The 6745-nt window shown below is 46.0% G+C and overlaps 1 protein-coding gene across 1 annotated transcript in view; it reads right to left on the bottom strand.

Annotated features, from left to right (window-relative positions):
• The window catches only part of LIN54 (lin-54 DREAM MuvB core complex component), a 69185-nt gene extending 64629 nt beyond the window's left edge, over window positions 1-4556 (bottom strand). Inside the window, exon 1 of the mRNA XM_004703238.2 lies at window positions 4509-4556. The gene's annotated coding sequence lies outside the window, so the exon portion shown is untranslated. The remainder of the gene's footprint in view (window positions 1-4508) is intronic.
• Between the last annotated feature and the right edge of the window lie 2189 nt (window positions 4557-6745).

The raw sequence follows: 6745 nt of genomic DNA, 5'->3' as shown, positions 1-6745 counted from the left end.
TTATCAAAAGATAGAGCACCTGGGGTCTTAAAGGCTTGAAGATAAACAAGCGGCCATCTAGCTGAGAAGCAACAAAGCCCACATGGAAGAAGCACACCATCCTGTGTGATCATGAGGTGTCAATGGAATCAGGTATCAGGCATCTAAGACCCAGAAGAAAACCATACCCAAGGTGGAGGGGGGCATAGTGGAGATCCAATGCCCATCTGTAGACAATTGGACATCCCCTCACAGAGGGGTCAGAGGGAAGAGATGAGCCAGCCAGGGTGCGGTATAGCACCAATGAAACACACAACTTTCCTCTAGTCCCTTAATGCTTCCTCCCTGCCCCTCCCACTGTCATGACCTCAATTCTACCTTACAAATCCTATTAGACCAGAGCATGCACACTGCTACAGATAAGTGCCTGCAGCACAGGGAATCCAGGATAGATAAACCCCTCAGGGTCAACAAGGAGAGTAGAGATACCAGGAGGATTAGCAGAGGGTGCCGGTAGAAAGGGGGAATCAATCACAAGGATCAACCTAGAATCCCCTCTCAGGGGGACGAATGATGGTAAAGTAGGTGAGGGGCGATGCAGGACAATGTAAGATATGGGAAAAATAACCTATAATTTATCAAGGGTTTTTGAGGGAGGGAGGATAGGGGAGAGAGGGGGAAGAAATGGGGAGCTGATATCAGGGGCTCAAGTGGGAAGAGAATGCTTTGAAAATGATGATGACAGCATATTTGCAAATGTGCTTGACACATTGGAGGGATGTATGGATTATGATGAGATATAAGAGCCCCCGATAAAAGTATTAAAAAAAATGAAGACATAGGAATAATCCTAAATAAACAAAAAACTAACATGGTTATAAGTGGAAGAAAGCACAGAATTCTTCAGAGAAGGGGTAGAGAAATGGAGACACTTGCTTCAGAAGTGTTCCATAGAACCAGATGGAAGATATGCTGAGAAATAATTGTGTTGCATTTAAAAGTTTTGTTTAATAAAGGTTTCTATGATTTCATAGCAATACTCTATGACTTCCCTTGTATTTTATTTTGTTCCACAGTGCATGGAGGTTGCCATGAGTCTGGGGCTGACTGTATGGCAACTAAAGTCAGACTGCCTCACCTGTGACTAAAGGGTGAAAGCTTTGCAGTGTGCACACAGAAAGTGGTAGACAAATGGCGTCATCACAGTGTAGACAAACAGTATAAACTGACTGCACACCTGTGCCAAAGCAGACAATGTTAACTCACTATTCAAAAAAAGATTTTATTTCAACAAAACATCATCCATTATCCCAAATTTAATTTGACTTACACTTAGATGCATATCTGAGGAATGTATCCTAATTATGTAAATTTTAAGATTATATACCTTAATAGTAAAATTGAAAAATCATTTAAACCAGTACTGAAGATATATATATATACTTTTGTTTTTGCCCATTAATGGGGACTGCATAATAAATTGTTCCTGTTTAAGACTAATAGGGTCCCCCCACAAAAAGTCAAAATGACCCCATTGTAAATCGTGGCTCTGTTATATTACTTATCATGTGACCCTAACTAATCTCCCTGTGCCTCAATTTACTTGCAGGGTTACCCTGACAATAGCTGTGTGTTACACTGCAACTTAAATGCAAGTTCCTCTCATCTTGATCTAAATCAGCTCCTCCTGAGTTCTTTGTCACTCTTTGTATAGTGTTGATTTCCCCCCCAGACACCAAGCTTTATGATCTTATCATCTTTGAGGTCTCTCTTCATGCTGTTGTTGTTTTTGTTAGGTGCCACTGAACCCTCACACTGTTGTGCCCATTGTTGCAGCCACTGTCAATACATTTCATTGCACACCTTCATCGTTTTGCTGCCCCTCTATTTCACCAAGCATGATGTCCTTCTCCAGGGACTGGTGTCCTCCTGAGAGTATGTCCAAAGTACGTAAGACATAAGAAAGATGAAGTCTCCCTATTTTTGCCTCAAAGGGGCATTCTGGCTGTACTTCTTCCAAGACAGATTTGTTTGTTCTTTTGGCAGTCCGTGGTACTTTTGATTCTTCTTTGGTCTTCCATATTCAATGCCCAACTTTCACATGCATATGAGACAACTGAAAATACCATGGCTTGGGTCCACAGTGCTACTGGATTTGTCTGTCTGCTTGTCGTACGCTGTGATGGTTTGTGAGTTGCTGTGGTGCTGGAAGCTGTCACTGGTATTTCACATGCCAGCAGGGTCACTCAAAGTAAACAGGTTTCAGCAGAGCTTCCAGACTAAGAACAAACTATGACAATGGACTCGGCTGCCCACTTTGGAGGAAGCAGCTCCTGATAACCTTATGCACAGCTTCAAAACATTGTCTTTCAAAGAAAGAATGTCTATCATATCTTGTCAACGTCACTTTTCACAATGTCTTCCCTCCCATGGCAAGCTACAGTTTCCAAAACTGCAAAGCTTCAGACTTTGTGTTATTGTGTACCAAGTTGTTGACATGGATGCGTATCGACCCTACAGGGCAGAGTAGAACTATGCCAAGGGTCTCCTAGGCTGAAATCTGTATGGAAGTAGATCCCCAGGCCTTTTCTCTGGCAGCGTAACTAGTGGCTTCAAATCACAAGCCTTTTGGTTTGCAGCCAAGCACTTAACCACTATACCACTAATCCAGAAGGCCTTGACAGTTACAGGAGTTTTTGAATAGGAGAGCAACAGCCTCGGCGACTACGGTATTTTTACCTCCATCTCCTCTCAGCTACAATTCATCCTACATAACAGCTATAGGAGTTATCTCCCTAGAGTGCATCCCTGAGGCTGTCACTCTCCTCCTCAAAAATTCACATAACTTTCAAGGCTTTCTGCATGAGGCCCTATACAACCATCCAAATTTACCTCCAGTGATGCCTAAACTGGAAGTTCTCTTGATGAAGTAATGTTGAGGTGATTTTAGCCCTCCCATCTCCAGGCCAATCACACAGAAGATACCACAGTAGTCCTAGAAAAGAGTAATGAACATCGGTAACATTTCTCCAACAAAACTAAACCAAAAAAGGGGGGGGCAGATTGTCCATTTTCTAATGGACAATCTCCTGTGGCATAAATATTCCTTCATTTTTTTCTAACACATTGTTAGCTATTAATAAATACACAACTGTTCTAACCACAGAAATTCTAAAAACTGGCCCTTAAAGACAAGCACAAAGAATCACAAGAAGGCAGTAACCCTCTGTGATTAAAAGAAAGCCAATGAAAAGGCATTGTAATCTCCTTTTTAAACTATTTTTTAAAGTATTAATCTTCCTACTAATTTAACAGTTCGGTTGGCATGGCCCAAACGGCTGCAACATAAATGCTGTAAAATAAAAGATGAATTCCTACTACTTAATGCAAGGACAGTGATTTTTAAAACTTCCCTAACTAGATGCAAAGTATCTTTGAGGCGTTTCCCTTGATTTTTTTTTTCCCCCTATCCGCTTATTCTTCTGTCTCAACCTTTGACCACAAAAGCTGGAGGGGGCAGGTAGTAAAATGTATAAAAACTGATACACATGTAATTTTTCAGGAGTATTACTAGGTATGCAAGAAGGCAGACTTGTTAGAAATCCTGCTAGATCATCCAAAACATACCTGGGTCTAGAAATTTTACCAAATTAAACTATGGCTATCTGAAAGTCAGTCAGTGTAATTCTGGAATCTCCACACAAAGGACTATGAAAAAGTCCTGTGTTTTGAATAAAACAGCAGTCTCAAGTAATCTTCTAACAACTACCTATATTCACATCCAATACATGCATCAAGCCAAAGGAGATGGCCTCTTGAGAAGGTCACACAATTCTCCTTCGGAAAATGAAGGTGAAACAATGCACTAGCAGAATTCCTACAGCCGGACTTCACTTGGATTATAAAGCTGACTGCCACATCTTTCAAAACTTTACTCTGGCTTCATGAAATGGATGGGGGCTGGTGAAGAATTTCTCTGAAAAACATGCAAGGAACTATGAGCGACAGTTTCTCAATTGCTATTGTCAAATGGCAAGGGTAAAAAAGTGGATCACTCTATGGATGACAGAGCCATTAAAAAAAATTTTTTAAGACTTTTTGTTACAAAATTGGCTCTTCTTCTTTTTTAAAAATAGTAACATCTACATCCCAACAAGTTATAGGCTGTGCTCTAAGACACACATCTTAAAAGAGCCGACTACAATACCAGTACTGGGCCTCCTTAAAGAAACAACTCCACAAACGGCTCAACCTCATCTGACGTTGACTAACCAGAGAGGATATGTTAACTATTAAATCAGGAAATCATGACAAGTGCTAGCTGTTCCTCTAGGCCTCAGTAGCAGCCTTGGGGATAGGAGCCAATCTGAGACCTCTTAACACCCCAAAAAGAATGTGGATGTCATTACGAGGCTACTGATCCTTTGCATTACAGATAAGTCATTAGTTGATCCCCAGTGCAAATGCTCCCTTCCCCCAAACGAAGACCTCTCTCGCAGAGAGGCCCTCGGGTACCCCTTCTCCTCTACCTCCAGCGACTGCCGCTTTCTCCTCCCTCGGGCTCCAAGGTGGGGGCTCCAGAAGGTCCCGGGCAATTGCGAGCCGCGGCAGTGCTTGTTATGCCTTGGCCGGACAGCTCAGGCCAGCGGCTTCCTTCCCCAGGGTGCCCAAACGGGAGCGCTACCAGCTGGCCGGAGACGGAGGAGGGAGCCGGGTGGCTGCGCCGGTGCTGCCGCCGCCTCTGGTATGTCAGGGGCTGGGATTGTATTTCGAAAGATCCGCCATTTTCACCTCGTCATCACCATCACAGCTCAGCAGCTTCCCCGACAGCCCGAGCCCGGCCGCCGCCGTCACCTCCCCCTTCCTCCTCCTCCTCCTCCTCCCGGACCCTCCCCTCCGGAGAGACGCACACCCACATATCCGGGGAAACCTCCCGCCAGCCCCGCCAACCTTCAGATGCACACGGGAGACACAAGTGCACACAGGCTGCGCGGAGACCTTTCACCCCCAGCCAGCGACGGTGCTCGGCCGGCCCGGGGAGCCCACGCCAGCTGCGGGGTCCCGAGTCCCGCAGAGGCTTGCTTTGAAGCGCAAACGCCAAGCGGAAGGTGGCATAAGGACAATGAGGGGCCCAAACTCTTTCATTTCCAGGAAAGCCATCGGAGCTATACGATGGAATGCGTTTCACTGCGTCCACTTCAGACACCGAGGTCAGGAGCAAGCCCTTTCGTGTCGCTCACCAACGCTGAGCTTCTACCCCACGGTTCAAAAGCACCTTGAGAGGAGTGATTTCTTTACGCCAGCCCGGCCTCTCAGACGCATTTGTAAATACTGGCACTGGTCCTCCTGTAGTTAGGTAGTCAGAACAGCATTTTTTAAAAGAAAAAAAACCAGACTTCAACACTTGTCAATTTGACTCCACACAAGTTTTCTATCCACCTAATTCTATCTGATAATTTCCGTCCAGTAACACCGTGATTTTCAACTAGTCGTTGATTTGAGACGTCAAAATGAAACTAATGTACTCATTTTATGGAATTAAGGAAATATATGCATAACGACCAATTCTGGAAAATACAGCTCTAAACGAAAATCCTTTGTCAAACGTTAAGGATTCAAATAACCCCCCAAAAATCTGCCATTGGATGTATTTCCTCAATACAATGAAAATAAACAGCTTGCTTTACAACAAGTAGACAGACCCCAGTTACCACCCACTCCCACTGGCGGCCCATCTTGCAGTTTTATAACTATAATGGAACCTCGATAGGTCTTTTCTAAACCATCTAGGAAACAATAAAGCTTAGGCTTCAAAAGAAAGAAAAAAAAAGAAAGCACAGGCTTCAGGGTTTCCAATGAAACCAGCATAAAAAGAAAACGAAGTTAACCACCTCCTTAATTTCAGGAAGAATTTGGTAATCATCCATTTAAGAGCTGAATCACACACTCGTCAACAACATAATATCTATTGAGATTAGTATTTTGAGTTTTAAGGTTGAAAATAAGGCCACTCTACTGTCTGTCTGTCTGTCTGTCTCGATGTCTTAGGAAAGTGAGGTCGAAATCGAAAAAGCCATTTCGTTTCCCTACCTGGCTTGCATGACACCTCCACGTCAAAGTCGGTAGCCAGAGTCCAGCTTAAACAAGTGCTGTCTACCCCCTAGCTCAATCGCCGTGTTTCACATGCAGCCTGCCAGCCTCCGAAAGTGTCAAGTCGCCCCCGTGTCTATCTTTCAACTTTGTTGCCCCTCCGGCAGTCCTGCCACCCGCACCCGGCTGGGTTGTTTACCGTTGCTGGGTCAAGCTGAGTCCCAGCCCGCTTCCCTTCCCCCCTGCACCTCGGGAACATTATGACATTTGGCTGGTGGGCTTCGCGAGGAAAACGGACACAGGAAGCAGGGACCATACAAAGGGACGTAGTAAGAACCGTGTGGCGGGCATCGGGGAAAGGAGGGGCTGATACAAAGTGACACAGCAGCAAAGCCGGTTCTCAGGAACCCGGCGCCGACGCGGCCGGCTTCTCCGACCGCGCAGGGGCCGTGTCGCCAGCCGCGCGCGCCCGTCCTCCAGCCAGCCGGGTACGGCGCAGGCCCTGCCGGATGACAGCCGCTCTCCCACAGGCCGGCGGGAAGGAGCTGAGCTCCGAGGCACCCTCTGCCCGCTGCGGCCCGGGGACAGGACGCGGGGGCCCCCAGCAGGCAGGTTCCCGCTCCCAGCCCGGGCTCCCGGACGGGGCGGTCCAGCGTCCTCCGCCCGCGACGCCCCC

The sequence above is a fragment of the Echinops telfairi genome, unplaced genomic scaffold (assembly GCF_000313985.2).
Source record: "Echinops telfairi isolate 266 unplaced genomic scaffold, ASM31398v2 ScPeMD7_7468;HRSCAF=8506_0, whole genome shotgun sequence".
Classification (NCBI taxonomy): Eukaryota; Metazoa; Chordata; class Mammalia; order Afrosoricida; family Tenrecidae; genus Echinops; species Echinops telfairi.
This window is presented reverse-complemented; position numbering and strand designations above follow the sequence as displayed.